We start from the raw sequence: 17,119 nt of genomic DNA on the forward strand, positions 1-17,119 counted from the left end.
GAGATTAGTTTCGCAGGGTATCCGTGATAAAGGGCGGAGACTAGGAGCTTTATGATCTGAACCAGTGCCTGACACTTTCGTTGTCCAAAATGGAGAGGAATGATCCGCTCTTGATCTCTGCTTCTTATTTCTAGTCTAATGCTCTGAATGCTTTTATTTTTGGCCATGGCCCAATGACCATTACTCTGGCCGATGTGTATATATTGACCGGCCTTAGAATTACTGGATCAGTGCAACCCTATGAGTACTTTAGTGCTGGCTCCAAAAGATTGGCCAAGATAGCAGACTACACCGGATGGGCAAGTTACATTCTGAATCACGTCGAAGATGAATCATCTGTCAGCGAATGAGAATATGTGGTAGGAGAGATTCATCTTTTGTGGGACATCTTGTGGTCTGACTTATAATCACAAACTCATGGCAGAGCACATTATACATGATTAAGATTGATGTAAAATAGCCGATAACACGTAACTCATCATTTAAGGCGTAGATTGGATCAGTTTGAGGTTAGCAAACGATGGGTCAAATAAGATATAATGTAACAGAACCGACCAATTTATAAGAGCACAAGTACGATTGCAATCACCAGAGTGATTAAACTGTCATACTTGAACCCATATAAACCCGGTAGTCAACTGAAACCACGAAGGATTTCAAACCAACTTGCATACAACCAAGATCACAGTAATTCGACATAACAAGCCACATGTTACAGCCATTTCACAAGTAGTTCATAAGTACCTCATACATCAGAGTACACATAGTTATTACAAAACGAGTTCACAAATAGCGGAAGCAAAGTAGTTTAACACCATCACACACACTTAGTTCAAATACAAGCCAGTATCATAGTCATATCCAGCAAAAGCAGTAAGATAAGATAACATAGATGATCATGCCCATGATCTAGTCTTCATCCCCCATAGGGTGGAGACAATATTTGCAGTAGCCATTATAGAGCACGTCATCTGCAACAAGGGGGAATAAACCCTGAGTACGAGAAGGTACTCAGCTAGACTTACCCGTCGAAAACCAGAAATAAATGACACCAAGGAGTATGCAAGGCTTTATCGATGGATCTTGCTTGACAACCATTTTGCATAAAAGCTTTAGTGATAAGAGGGCATAATTTGATTTATGAGTAAGCAGCAAGTTAACAATATTAACCTATCAACTAGATTAACACCTGTACTAGAGCAAGCAATTGATTAACTCCAAACATTAGTAACCATATCCGGTATAATGTTGTATCATCATCATCATCGATTTAACCATCAAGTTCAATTAAGTGCATCTACGTTGCCGCTGCTCAGTCAAGTTCTCACTATCCGAGAGAGACGGCGATTCGAATCGATTCCTATCCAGCTGGAGGGGTATTCCTAACATAAACCTAGGCATACCGCATGAAGGCAGCCTTAGGTCACCTTTGGTACATCTCAGGAATCGCGGCTCCGAGCAGCGCTGCACCCTCAGGGAGTCCACTCTGCTAGGTGGTCAATCTCACCTCGGACTTATGCCAATAGCTCCCCGCACATCCTTACTACGCCAGGGTGCGCACTTTCACTTCTCGGTCTTTTGGCCTGAGTTGAGCTACTCGGCTTCGCGGTCGGAACGAGTTATCTGGCCAACTAAGTGATAGGCATGCGTTCAACATGACATGAGGACGTACAGCGAATCGGTCCTTAACCGACACAGACGGGGATAGATCCACACCCAAGACCTCCTTGCCTTGTTGCTTCTCTATCGACATCCCGCCCGGTCACAATTCATTATTAACACATGGTTATCTTCCACGACAGCAATATATAGCCAACCGTGACCGGACATCATCCTAACTTGCAGGTGACCGGAAATCACCTAACTTTTACCGGTCTAAGCATGGCTAAGCTTTGATCCGCTCCTAGACCTAAATAGGATTCAGGGTACGTATACTGACCAAGGAATAGATATATATGCAACAAGTGTTCGCATCCAATTCCTATCACTTAATGCATCAATAAATAAAGATACTCAAAGTAACCATTTTCAAAACATAGGAGACTTAGAATGCTCCGGGGCTTGCCTTTTAGAAAAGATGAAGGTTGGTGATGGGGACACTCAAGAACTTCTTCGTTGACTCCTTCTTCGGGGGCCTGCACCTCCTGCTCCTGAGCTTGCTGCTGCTCCTCCGAAAGTACTGGCTCGAATTCCAGAAGCGTGACTCCCTCCGGAACACCTATTGCATGCATATGCATAGTATAAGAATCATGCATGCACAAGAGATGGAAGACGATGATGACATGTATAGACATGTATGAATGGACGCATGAAAGACATAATGATGCAAGATTGACATTGATTTTTACCGAGTAGGTGCATATCTCTTTTAGAAAACAAGAACGGCACACTCACCAAGTTCTAATAACCTAAGATAAAGTTGTTCATCTTCAGTAAGAGGTCTAGCACCTGCAACTAACAATTTATCTTAATTAGCCTAGCATCTAGATCATCACATCCACTCATATAAAGCAAACAAGTCAGTCACTGCACTCAACAGTTTTCAGGCTGCAAACAGCGGCTACAAGTTTGATCCATAACTGGAGTTCTACAGATCCAAATACCATAATTTAAGACTTTCTGGAAAACTTATAAAATTGTCTACAACTTTGTTATTGACCATTTTCCCAGCAAACCAATTTATCATGGGGAACTTTATAAAGCTCCTAGAATTATCCAGAAAGACACAACGCAAGAAATAATTATTAACTTACATTGTAAACATACAAACGGACAAGACCAACTTTACTAACTCATCATACATGTTGAAAGAACAACAGAAAATATAGTGTCCATTCCTAAATAAATTATTCTCATGCCTTTAATAATTTATTTAGAGACTTAGGTTAAATAATAAACACATATCCAAAGTGTACATAAAATTCCACAAAAATTACAGTAGCTTATACATGTCTCCAATAGGCTACTACATAAATTTCACATCAATTGAACAAGTATCTCATCCTACACAAAAAGGATAAGGCATAAAGGCTTAAAATGGCATAAATAGGAAACCTTAGTGAAAAGTGTCAAGCAACAGTTTTCATATTTTTCCTAGCATACTTAAGGTACTAGGATGCTACACACCAAATTTCAGGGTCATAGGATTCCTAGATAATTTACAAAAAAATCACACAAGTATCAACCAATGATAAAAGAAAAATCTATAACTCAAAAACCATACATGCAATGACTCTCAAATTTTTACCAGAGCTTCTACTAAGCAAGAATAGCTTACCCCCAAAATTTCATAATTTTTGAATCACAGAAACTCAAGATATAATTTAAACAAATTTGCATGCATTTAAAAACACATTTTAAGTTCCTATTTAATTCAACCAAAATTTCTACATCATGTGCTCATGTCCTATTTTTATTAAATACTACACTTTACTGTGATTCTACCAAAATTTTCCTCACTCCATTTGGATCTACCACTGTGGAGATGCAAAATTCACAAAATAGCTTAACAAATCTGCATTTAAAATCAAGTATAAAACTCTATGAGCCATTGACAGGCGGGGCCCGCGGGGTCAATGGACCCACCGGCCAGTCGCAGCCAAAGCAGGGGAGGTCGTTGACCGGCCACCGCTCGACGACGGCGAGGAGTTCGGTGAAGGGGGTGGCACCAACGTGCTCAGCACGTTGTCCCGCACCGATGGGAGTAGAAAACGGACCCCCTAGCTACAGCGGAGGAGGTCGCCGGCGGCAATGGCGGTTGCGGCGGCGCTGCTCAAGGTATGCCGGCCAACTCAGGCCATGGCGGTCCGACCTAAGCTTGGCGTGAGCATGTAGAGTTCGTAGGGAAACCGAGGGAAGGGAGAGAAAAGAGTGAGAGAGCCCGGTGGTAGTTGGCCACGTCGGGCTCAACTCCGACTCCGGCGGCAATGGTGGAGCGCTGCGGAGAAGAAGAAGAACGGCGTCTACCTTGACTCTCCAGCTCAGTGGCGAGGTGGACGAGCTTTGGAGGAAGAAGATGGAGTCGTGGGCTAGCTGGAAGCGGCATTTTCACGGCGGCGAAAGAGCTCGGCGATGGCACGGCTTGGCAGCAATGGCGCAGCAGCGCTGCTTTTCTCGATGGCTCCAGCACGCGCGAGAGAAGGAAATAGAGAGCAAGGGCGAGTGGGAGGGTAGGCGGGCGCGGCCTTCAAGCGTTCGCTAGCGGACAGCGGCGTCAGGCCAGCCATGGCCTGTGGCGGCCACGTGGCGGCCGGTGTCTGAGTCCGGTCGGCACTGTGCCGAGTTCAATTTTTCAGCATTAAGTTGCCGATCAACCGACTGACAGCGCATTTTCAACACCTCCCAACTCAAAAACGGTGGCGAGTTAGCAAATTCTCCTTGAAGCAAAGTTGTAGAGCTACAATAGGGCTACAACATTTCTTTAGCAAGTATCAGCTAACTCTCAACCAATCACGAGTTACATCAAGCCAAAGTTGGCTCCATCAAACTGGAAATGCATTAAACACTTAGAAAAAAATTCTAAGTGTAGAATCAGCACTGATTTCTGGCTTGTGGGCCCAAATTGAACATGTTGTGCACATTTTCATGACTTGGGTTCAAAACAAAGTTTGTTCCTTATAAAATTTGCTACAACTTTGCTTTAGGTTGCTTAGACATGCAAACACTCTAAGTTGTACTTTTTAAACAGTCAAAGATGAGAGCTCTAGGGTCAACACAAGTCAAGATATTACTTGGAAGTGTAATTTAGGCAATATGGTCAACATGAACATTGTTGCTAATGACATTCTAAGTGTAGCTAAGTTGTTTAAGAGGACATTTGACACACATTTGCATAAACCACACATGAGCACACACAATTTCTAGCATAAACCAAGCAGTTCAAATAGAAACACACATGAAATGATAACATTCATAAGGGTATGATGCTTATGAATGAGATGATGATGCTCATGCTCATGTGATGCAAGTGTTTTAGTGCAGCCATAACACTGGGGTGTTACATATAAGGCCGATCTAAATCAATCTCAATTGGGCAGAGTGATATTGCTGTAATTAAATAAATAATGAAAGCAATAAGCAATATCGATAACTTAATGAATCTACCAAAGACTATCATTCAAAGGTAGAGCCGATAACTTGACCTTGATCTAATTTAAGCAGTGGGGTGTGAGGCAGAATCAAACATGCCATACTTGAATTAGACAAGAGTTGATAACTAGCTTATAGCAGAGCCGCAGTGGGGGTCGACCGGATCGATGCAGCCATACGAACAGAGGTATAAACCATGACGATACTTACAGACAGGCAGTGGAGGTTGACCGGATCAATGCAGCCGTACTCGCTGAAGAACTCGCTGAGATCTACTCTACTCCTACTCCTAAGGGGTGTCCGAAGCCAAAAGAGTAATTGACTTGTATTTGGATTGATTGATTGTCCTTTTTTACAATAGCCGGGGTTTGACATTTATACCCGGAGTCTAAACACGAATCCTACTCGAGCACGATTCGTTACAATCCTTGGCGTAAACAAAGATATTCCTAATTTAAGATAACTTGGACTCTAATCATTCCCTTTTTGTAGAGTCCGATATGTAGTTTCCTAGCACCAACCGTAGTTAATCATAGCTATCTACTGACGTCATCCCAAGAGACCTGATTCTAGGGTCATATCTGAATCGGCTGACATCGACCCTCCTTGATTGGCACAATCTTGGAAGCCTGCGAGTTCTTGCGTTCTTTCTCCCAAATTTTGGTGTAAACAGAGGCAGAATCACATAGGCCATGATAACGGGCCATGGAACAGTTTTTGCTAACCAATAGATCTACTCAAGATCAAACATGTCTTAACCGCACGCTATGCACAATTAAGATTGATATAAAACACCCGATAAAACATAACTCATCGTTTGAAGTACGGATTAGACCAAATTTAGATTAACAAATGATGGGTTAAACAAGATATAAGGCCGATCCAGATCAATCTCAATCGGGCGAAGTGATATTGCTGTAATTAAATAAATAATGGAAGCAATAAGCAATATCGGTAACTTAATGAATCTATCCGAAGGAATGCCACCCTTAGATAGAGCCGATAACTTGACCTTAGTCTAGTTCGAGCAGTGGAGGTCGATCGGATCGATGCAGCCGTACTTGAACTAGACAAGAGTCGATAACTAACTCATACCAGAGTCGTAGTGGAGGTCACCGGATCGATGCAGCCCTATGAACAGAGGTATAAGCCATGACGGTACTTACAGGCAAGCAGTGGAGGTCGACCGGATCGATGCAGCCATACTTGCTAAAGAACTCGCCGAGATCTACTCTACTCCTACTCCTAAGGGGTGGCTGGAGCCAAAAAAAGTAAATAACTTGTATTGGATTGATTGTGTGTGTTTACAATAGCTGGGGTTTGATATTTATACCCGGGACCTATGCATGACTCCTATCTAAGCACGACTCATCATAATCTTTGGCCCTAAGAGAAAACATTCCTAATTTAAGATAACTTGGACTCTAATCTTTCCCTTTTTGTAGAGTCTGACATGTTTCGTTCCGGCGCTGATCATAGTCTTTGTCGTTATCCGCTGGCGCTACCTGAAGAAAGCCGATTCCAGTGCTATATTCGAATCAGCTGGTTCCGATCTGCATGCAATTGATTCCTTGATGATATGATCTTGGGAGCTTCCAAGTTCCTGTGATTCTTCTTCCAAATTTTGGTGTAAACACATGCCCCCCAATTTTGAGATAAAAGTAATTTTTATTCCAAAATTATCATGTCTATATCCCCGATTGGTCCGCAGTCATGGGTAGAGAATCTTGATCTAGGGTCTACTGTTTGTCACCATTTATGTCAGCTCATGCGCCCATGCTTCAAAACTTTTATGAGAGCATCATTGCTTTACGGGCACTTGGATTCATCCTTTTAGGCCGGCTATAAAACGTCTATCCGACCCTGGCGAGAGCAACTCAACAATTCAGCTATGTCTCTCTTCTTTCTGCATCTTCAAGTGCTCCCAATTTTGCTGGACCCTCCATGGTCTATCTTTCTGCTATGAAGATCCCAAGCGGTTAGAAGAAGCCTTGTGCATAGGGTGATTGTGCCATTCATTCTAGCACCTCGTTGAGCAAGAAGACCAGCTATTGCGGTTAGAAGAATTCTTATGATATTACCTGAGTCTTCTCTCCATGCTCACAAAGCTGCTCTAGTGTTTGTGAGGGCTAAAATGTGTGGACACCTTCCCCTTGTTTGCTCCTCCAAATGCCCACCGAGAAAGCCACAGGCTTCTTTCCCATAGTTCCTTAATTTACCGAGAAATTGGCCGAGCATATGTTAGGCGAGCGATTCCCCTCTTCTCTAGCACAAATTATCAGCGGGCTGATGTTGATTTGGTTCACGATGATCTTCGGCCTTGTGGGGACACGGACTCCCTTCAATCCAAAGAAGCCCTAATAGTTTGATCTTTGGTCAATGCAACTTCTTCGTATCCGTCCCACGATGTTTTGTAATTTGGGGAGGCAATAAGTTCGAATCTGTTATCTCTTCATTATCTGCCCCTTGAATTCCCAGAGTGTCGATCTGCTTCCGTTTCTGATTCCTATTTCACACTCCCAGTGAAATCTATCTTCTCGCTATCTTGGGCTATATATACGGGCCACAGCCGTGGATCAAACAACTACCCTCTTCGTCTCAAACCTTCAGCATCCTTAGTATAGTTCCTGCTTTTCCCATAGGTTTGAGATCATGGAGAACAACTAGAGGTTTGCCCAGGAGGCCCTCGATGGGTTTGCATCATCACGCTAGCGCATCCATCGTCAAGAGGGTGCAACTCATGATGCTCCTATGGTTCCAGTGCAGAGGGCTGACTCTGCTCAGCCTTTGAGGTTATCCTCAGCACCAATTCATCGCTAGCTCCCCTGCTATCCGAGGAGGCCGAGAGATAATGACGACCTAATCGCTTCCATTGACCGGACCGGCGAGAAACTTGCCGACTGCCTTTCTATTGCGGAGTTAGCTCTGGTCGTAGCTCAGGGCCGATTACCCCCTGAGGCCAACCTAGCACGAGAGAGGCTAGCCAAGGCTAAAGCCAGAATCATTGGTGAGACATTTACAATAATTTTCTGTTTCTTCTTAACTTTTGCCTCCAAGATCCTGATCACCTCTTCCTTAAATCCTTTAGATCTGTCAGCTTAGCTAGAAAGCCTTCATTTAGCTGCGGACCATGCGGTAGGATTTGTCAATGCTAGGGGCGCCGTTCCGGTCGCTCGCTTGCACGACATCCCGAACCATGTTAGAGAAGTCGCTCTTCATGGCGTTCGTCATGGTGCTGCCATGGCGTTGGCTGCTGCGCAAGTTCACTCTGGCCACGATCTTCGACTTCTTCCCCGTGGAGCTCCAGCCACCGGATACCCTGGAGATTATAAGTGCCTGGTCGAGGACTTCCTCGATGCCGCCAACTCTGTAGCCCTAACCTCCCAGGTCGATAATATAGTAAACAAAGTGTTTTCTAGTCTGTAGCTTGTAATAAGTGATATCAGCAAACAACTCCCTTGTCTCCAATGATTTTTCCTTTTGCTTTATACTTCACTTTGTCCATGTTTGCTTCACTCCTACGGGTGATACACGTTGTACCAGCTTTTGCCCCTTCGGGTTTATCTTCGCACTAGAAGCGATACCCTTCTGGTATCGGCTATTAGAGCTGACAGCCGAGCAAATTGGTTGTCAAGAATTAATCCAAACGTTAGGGTAATATTCCTTTAAATATTCCCCATTTGATCACCCTACCGAATTCCTCTTCTCCTCTCAGTGTCTAAAAAATGTAAATATTACCAGGCGCACAATGTTTGATCAGATAAGGTCTCTCCCAATCAGGTGACCATACCGGCTATCTTGCTCTTGGCCATCTAGGGCAATTCATCCCTAGCTTTCTCCTGAGTCTTATTGCTATCGGCCATCATAAGTACATCCTCGAGAGCATCCCTAGACTAGCTGAAGAAGGCAAACAACAGATCGCAGGAGCTGATGCTATTCGGCTAGAAATGTTGAGAGCGATCCATGATGTTCTAGACTTTGAAATCTGCATGTCAATGTGTATTTTGTGTAGAATCGATCATACCCTTCGTTGTTTTAATTATGCTTCTTGTTTCGGCTAAAGAGCCGATTTGATACAGCCAACCCCAGACTTCTATTCTCAATCCAATTAAGTCTGAAAACATGACTTTTATTAAGAGAACCCTTCGATTTCTTGCTCCCAGTTGCCCAACACCGTATTCCCATCGGCATTAGTGAAGTAGCGCTTCGCCTTCCATTAATTGCGGTTGCCTTTTGCGCGCCTCGATGCGTCCACCTCTTCGCTTCATGTCTTCAAATATCAACCGAAGGCTTCAGCCTCGAACACATCTCCACTTGCAACTGTTCCTTTGTTCTTCTTCACCTACCAAAACCCTGTAGCGGTTTTCTTTCTCCTTTCCGTAGATCCAATCATTTTCCATGGCCGGTGAGGACAACCGAGGCAAGCACGCGGCAGAGGAGATTCTAGAGGAAAACATGCCAATGAACCAGCGTCTTTGAAGCATGAGGTGAGATTGACATTGCCTATTTATGATGATGAACTGTTCTGACCTACCTACAGGTTTGTTGTGAATGACAGTCTTCATCCTCTCCCTAGGGCCGGTGGGCTCTCTGATGCTGCATCTTCTGTGCCGGCCTCGTCGTCAGATTCTTCCAACTCCTACAATGGTGATGATGCCCGGCGCTACCTTCATGAGTGGAGGATGGCTTAGAATAGTTACTCTGAGGTGACTTGGAAGAACGGCCAACTTAAGATTCGCCTTGGGGTCTCTCAAGCAGCCCTTCACGCGATAGAGGAGGAGGCCAGCGCTGTCCGAGCGCGGCTGGCCAAGTCTGACGCCATGGTGGTGGGTAAGATGAATTCCAGGAATGCCTCATTCCTATTTCTATTATCTTTATCTTGATGGTCTTTTTGTTCCTATGATTGCCAGCCCTGACGGTATAGTTGGAGTGGCGGCGAACACGGCCGCGAACGCCGTTAATGCTCGGGGTTCCCCCATCACCGCTTGTCTCCAAGACATCCCAGCCCGCATTCAGGAGATTGCCCTCCATGGTGTTTGTCATGGTGCGGCAGTGGCGCTGACCGTGGCACAAGTTCAAACTAGGTACGAGCTCCATGCCATGGAGACTAGTTTCCCAATGGGCGATGGCCCTAAGGAACATGAGGACCTACTCGAAGGATTTGTTATGGCAGCGGAGGCCATAGTAGACATCACATCCGCCCAGGACGTGGTGAACAAGATCTTTGATTAGATTGTATCTAGGGTAATCCGATGAACAAAGACTCCTGTTCTTTCCATGAATGTATCTCAGTGCAATGCTCTTGTGTATAACTATTTTTATCTTTTGTCTTTGCTCTATAGGTGATACATATTGTATCAGCTTTTATTGTCTTTGAAGATTTTCATTTTTTGAACTAGAGGCGATACCCTCCTGGTACCAGCTATTAGAACCGAGAATGAATTGACTATCAAATGTTGACCAGATGTTAAGATAACATCTCGCAGAACTTTTCATATCAAAGGTCAAACGATTAATCAACCTAGGTCAAGCATCCTGTCGGTGTTTCGAACAAGCTCTGGCAAGTAAATTTATAATTAATGCGTGTTAGGCCTGAATGTTTCGCTAATGGACACAAGGTTTATACTGGTTCGGGCTGAATGTCCCTACGTCTAGTCTGTTGCTGTGTTATTAGCACTAAAAGAGGTTCATAGTAGGGAGTACAAATGGTCGAGAGAGGGACTGGTCCCAAGTCTCTGATGGAAGGGTCGAAAGGATGCCAAGAGCCTGGTGGCGGCCTGGCTGTGTGCGTGATATGTCGAACTGAACTCTCTGTGAGTTCGCCTATCTATGTGTGTTCCGTCAAAAGTCGGTCCCTCTAGTAGGGAGCCCTGCCCTCCCTTTTATAGACCAATGGGGGAGCAGGGGTTACAGATGAGAGAAAGAGGAAAATTCCATGAGCATAGAAGGTCCTTTGAAGGATTCGGGTCTTCCCTTTTACCCATGCCTGCCTTGCATAACATGGCAGACCGTGTCAGGAGTGGTGTGGTTGTTGATCTTCGTAGGCCATACCCTAGTTTTATTTAGCAAGTGGTCACGTCCCGTCCTGTCCCCGTGGGCGGCGTGTCGGACAGGGTTGTCGATCTCTGACCCCGTGGGGAGCGGATGGCACGGTGACTGCCCGTTTGCCGCCATTAAGGATGAGAGTCCCTCCTTGGAACGTAGTGGTTGTTGTATGTTCATGTCGAGTTCTTCGCCCGGAGGCTGAGGGCGGCGCCTACAACACTGTAGGGCGGAGAGCATGCGCCTGCAACACTGTTTCAGGCTCTGCCATGCCTGGAAGGGTCTAAGCGCTTGTCCTGTCACATCTTGATGGTACTTCCCTGCAGGGGCGCAGGGCATGGCCCTTGATGCCGCGGTTGACCCGAACGTCTTGTCTTATCCTATGCCTATCATCATGAGGGAGTAGGGTGCAGTTGTCAGGCGAGGTGGAGCCAGCCTTTGGACATCGGGCAGGGCGAGGTCCTCCCTCGGACGTTGGATGAGGTGGAGCCTAGCTTTTATCCATCGGGCGAGGCCGAGCTTGGCCCTCGAGGGTCAGGCGAGGCAGAGTCTATCCCACGGGGGTCGGGCAACGTGGAGTCTATCCTGTGGGGGTCAGGCGAGGTGGAGTCTAGCCCTCGGGGGTCGGGCGAGGCGGAGTCTAGCCCTCGACCCTCGAATGAGGCGAAGCCGAGCCCTCAGCCCTCGCGTGAGGCGGAGTCATCCTCTAGCCGTCGGGTGAGGCGGAGTCGTCCTCCAGCTATTGGGTGAGGTGGAGCTAGCCCTCGGGCAACGGGTGAGGTGGAACAAAACTCCCATCGTTCGGGCAAGAAGCGCAACTATGCTCTTGTCCATTCGGGAGTTTTTAACGTTCGATGGTTATTAGTTTCACCTTCTTGGGTACCCCGGTATTAGGTCCCCAACAGTAGCCCTCGAGCCCCCAGATGATTCGGAGGGAATCGCCTAGGGGGTGTTTTGATTTCGTCGAAGTCAATCCGCTAGAGGGTGCGCGTGAGCGCACCCGGTGGGTGTAGCCCCCGAGCCCCCGGGTGATTCAAGTAGAATCGCCCGGGGGGTAGTATCGAGTTCGTCAGAGTCAATTCGCCAGAGGGGGCATGCGAGCACACCCGATGGGTGTAGCCCTTGAGCCCCTGGGTGATTCGAGTAGAATCGCCCTAGGGGGTAGTATCAGACCCTCCATGGGTAAGGCCGTAAGATTAGGTCTCTTGTTAGCTGGATATTTTTAAGGGAATCGTGGTATCCCATTCGTGGGGATTTCATTCAGGGCCGGCCTGGCTAGGGTTCGACCATGGATCGAGGCCCTGGAAATGCCTGCGCCCTTGAGTCTTGGTCATTTTGCGGGCCCATCCTTTGTCGGGACGGCCCTTGGGCTCCGGGATCCCAGGTAGGCCAGAGAGGAAGAACTTTGTGGTCCATATTCCCTTAGTGGGAAGAGAGTCCTGGTCCGCCTGAGGAAGGCGAACCGCTTGGCGTGACTTTCACGGGAAAGGATAGGGATCGCGTGCGCGTGTCCCGTGACGTGACGCGGCAGTGCGTCGTGGTGGGCTCAGAGATCGAGGTGGACTGTTGCCCTTCTTGCATCCGTCGCCCCAATAAAACCACGGGGTTCGCCCCTAGGGTTCTATACTTCACCTCCTTGCCCTCACCTTCTTAGCTTCCACCGCCAATCGCCTGAGCCTCTCGCACCCGCACTGCTCCCACCGTCGAACTCGCTGCTGCCTTCTTCCCGTGCTGCTCCCGTCGTCACAATGGACCCAGGGTACAAATTCAACATCTCCACTCGGCGCCTAGAGGGCCTCGTCCTCCGAGGCCTCCTTCGCCCATTGACCGCTGCTGAGGAGTGGCGGCCTGCTCGGTGAAGAGGACAAGCTGCAGCCACCTGAAGGGTACATTGTGTCTTTCGCTCACTTCCACAAGTGGGGATTCGCCACGCCTGCCCATCAGTTTTTCTAGGGACTGCTGGGCTACTATCAAGTGGAATTGCAGCACCTTACCCCCAACGGGATCTAGCACATTGTGGCGTTCGTCGCCCTGTGCGTGGGGTTCTTGGGGATCGGTCCCCACTTTGACCTGTGGCGGTATCTCTTTGCCATCAATCTTGTGAAGAGGCGGGCCGGGCAGTAAGAGCTGCACATGCTGGTGGGGTGCACCAGCATCCACCTCTGCAACAACCGGTCGGGGGTGTACCTGCTAATGCGTCTATCCACCTCCAACAAGGGGTGGCATTCGCAATGGTTCTATGTCAAGAATGATGCCGCCGCCCCCTTGCCATCTTTCACTAGGCGCTACATCTTGGAGGCCCCGGGGTCATGGGGGTGGGGCGTCTCGGGCAAGGAAAAGAAGCAACTCAACGGCCTTCTCACCACCCTCCAAACTCTAAAGCAGAGGGGCGTGAAGGGGTCAGGGATCATCGGCGCCTACCACGCGAGGAGGGTTGCGCCGCTGATGGCGCACGTGCTTCCCCTATATCAGATGGTACCCGAAGCATCATTTGATGGGACGGTGTTTGTTGACGAGGCGCTCCCTTACTCTGAAGTGGCGTAGCGCGTCAAGGCGGCGATGGAGCAGACAAAGGACTCTACTAGCGCCATCCTTGACCTCATGTATCTAGTGCCGGGGCATCCCCCAATGCGGTTGGAACCGGGGTTCGTTGACTTCGTAAGTCCTCTTTCCCCCTGCTCCTCTCTTCACTTGAGTTTTCGACCCCCTGATGCTAACCTTGGGATGGTGGGACCAGCCGGGGGGACTACACTTCAAGGACAGCCTGGCTCTGCTGCTGAAGGACCCAACTCGGGCAGTAGCGAACCATGCCGCAGGGGGTTGGGACAAGAAGATGAGGGAGCTCGTGAAGAAAAAGGCGATACGGAAGCAGCAAGCTCGAGATTGGGGAGAGGAGACAAGCAGTGAAGACGATGACGATGATGATGAGTCTGATGAGGAAGCGGCCGGCGTGGATTGGGGTGACTTGGTGGATGAGGAGTCATTGCCCATGCAAGGACCCCTCCTGTTCCACACAGAGGGAAGCGAGCCTATGGGGATGATGGAGTCGGGCCCACCCCTAGGTCCGGTGGGAGCTGATGGATCCGTCATCACCGTCGGGGTGGCGGCGAAGGATCGGTGGATGGGAGGGGATGGATTCGAGGCCGTCCCTAAGGTGCTGGTGGAGGGGGGTGGCTCTAGTGACGCGCCCCATGAGCCGATGGAGGGGGGCGGCTCCGGCGCCGCGCCCCATGAGCCGATGGAGGGGAGCGGCCCTGTCACCGCACCCTCGGAGATAAGGGAGACGAGCCCCCCTGCCTCGGAGTAGGGGGCAGGGTTGAAGCAGTCCCGCCCACATGAGTTGGAGCAGGGGTCCGGGGGTTCATCCCCAAAACATACCCGCCACCCAAAAGCGACAGAGTATGTCATTGATTCCCCTCGTTTTTCCCTTTTTGTTTCTTCTGTTCTGATTTTACGCCTTTTCTCTTTTGCAGATTCTTGCGACGGGGCCACCCTCTAGGGCCGGCGCCCAAGAAGAGCCTTGCCCTTCAGATAGGGCGGATGACGCTGCCCAACGTCACCCCTATTTCGGGTAGGAGCGGCGCTGACGTTGCGGCCTCGTTGGCCGGTCTGGCGGCGCCCGCGGTGGCGTCCATGCCCTTGGAGGTTGTCGAGCAGGTTGCTGCGACCATGCCAAGCTAGGAGCAGCTGAGCACAGCTGCGGTGGTGTCTGAGGGGGTGGCGCAATCCGTGCCCCTGGCGGCCTTAGTGACGGCGGCTGACATGGGCCGGGCGGAGTCAGGTGTGGCCACGGTGGCGTCCGATGGAGCAGCGCAGTCCATGCCGCCGGAGGCCCAAACGGAGGTGGCTGCGACCATGACAAGCCCGGTGGGGTCAAACTCTGCCATGGTGGCATCCAAGGGGGTGGCGCAATCTGCGCCACCGGTGGTCCAGGCCGCGGCGCCCAGGGCAAACCAGATGGAGGACACAGCCGGAGGGTCTCCGGGCATCGTGGCGGTGGGGGAGAGGACCCGCAGAAGGTCACCCCTAGCCCTGTTGTTGGGGGGCCACCATTCCCCCGCGTGGGGTGAGCCGCCGTTCCATTGGATGGATGCTCAGGATCCAATGTCGGCTCTTTTCTCGCTTGACGATGTTGCCGAGAGCATGGAGCGGGAGAACCTTGACATGGGGTTCTCGGCTGTGATCAATGCCTTGAACTAGGCTAGTGGAGCCCTGTGCAAAATCATCGTTCCTTCTAGCTGGGTATCCGCCTCGTTCTCCTCTTTCTTTTCGTATCCTTGTGTTTTCATATTTTTGATACCGGTCTTCTTTTCAGAGTCTTGTTGCCCGTAGCTGGAACAAATCCTGGTTTCTCCATGAGCGAAAGGCGGAGTGGGACCTCCTCACCAAGGAGGCCTGACTACGAGGAGACATGGGCATGTAGCTTGCTGCCGCCCAGTAGCGGGAAGCCAAGGCGCGTCGGGACACGGAGGAGTTCCACGGGATGTTTGAGGACCTGTCAGTGAGGGTGAAGGTGGACGAGGAGCAGATCGCCGGGCTTTGAAAGGAGCAGGATGAGCTGCTATAGAAGGATGCCGTGGCAAGTGAGCGGGCCAGCAAGCTCCTGGCGGAGCAGCATATGGAGCGAGACCTCAAGCTGAAGGCTGAGGAGAGGTCCGTGGTGTTGCAGCAGAAGGCGGATCAGGATGCCATGGCGATCGACCAACTGCGCGAGGAGCAGGATGAGCTGTGTCGGACCGAAGAAAGACTTCGTTCAGAGCACGGCATGGCCCGTGAGGAGCGCGACCGGGCCATCCGAGAGCGCGATGAAGCGCATCGGGAGGCCAAGGCACGCCGGGCGGATCTTGGAGTCAAGGTGGCCCGCAGGCTGGGTGCCGAGGAAGCTTCTGCCGGTCTGTGCACCGATCTCGCTGAGGCACGGGGGCTTCTTCATGTTGAAAGTGATGAGTATGATCGCCTGTCCTCCGCTGTCCTAGTGGTCTATGACAGCCTATAAGTGGCACAAGAGGAGGGGGCTGGTTCCCTCATGACTCATGCTGCTGGTATCATGGCACGGGTGGGCCAGTTGAGGAGAGTTCCTTTTGCCTCGGGATCACCCAAGCCTTCGCTGTCACCCATTCCCATTATGCTCAGGAGATCAACCTGGAGGTGATGAGCCAAGGCTTTGCACCTATCTATGAAGACGCTGAGCTGGATGAGATGGAGAGGGTGGTGGCTCCCCTTGCGCGAAAACTAGCGGATAGGCTAAAAGAAGAGGTTCTCCCTTCGTGGGAGTAGTTAGTGGAATTAGTTTGAAAAACATTTATATGTTATATGTGAACCAGCGTCGGTACTTTCATGTTTAGAGACAGTTTCATGATTTTGCTTCATAGTTTTGTTTTGTTTGATCTTACCTTCTTTCCTTTTAGCGATGAAAACAGAGACTTACACGGTCTGACCTTTCCCCTTGTTAAGATTTGCAAAGCCCGAGGTGTTTTTAGGGGAAATTTGGTTTGTGCTGGTGAGCAAACATACCGTAGCCACCTGGCGTGGGCTTTCTGCGGTATTACCGATCTATTCCCCTGAACCTTGCCGCTAGTCTTGTTGTGAGGAGGAGGAGGTCTGATGTGATGACTTGTTCCAAAAAAAGAAAGGAGGTAGCCATGCCTTTATCAGCCCCCGAGTGAGATCCGACCCCTTGCGGTTTGCTAGGGTTGGATGTTACTAGAGACCAGAGCGAGGGAAGCGAATGTATGTTTGTATTCGCTCGTACCCCTTACTTAGGATCTTTGGCGATCGCTGCATGACCGTGCGTTCGGTTTTTACTACTGGCTTGGCCTTCCCCAAGCCCCCGTGCGTGGTGCGGATTTGGTCGAGGGCTGGCCTGTTTCGTAACATTCATCTCGTTCACAATTCTTCGTAATTTGGAGGGATTGGGTTGGTGTCATTTGCCTTGGTGGCTTGAATGACATGCCTGATGAGCTCGCTAATGGGGGTGTTCGGGTGGAAT

Source organism: Miscanthus floridulus, chromosome 14 (assembly GCF_019320115.1).
Source record: "Miscanthus floridulus cultivar M001 chromosome 14, ASM1932011v1, whole genome shotgun sequence".
Lineage (NCBI taxonomy): Eukaryota > Viridiplantae > Streptophyta > Magnoliopsida > Poales > Poaceae > Miscanthus > Miscanthus floridulus.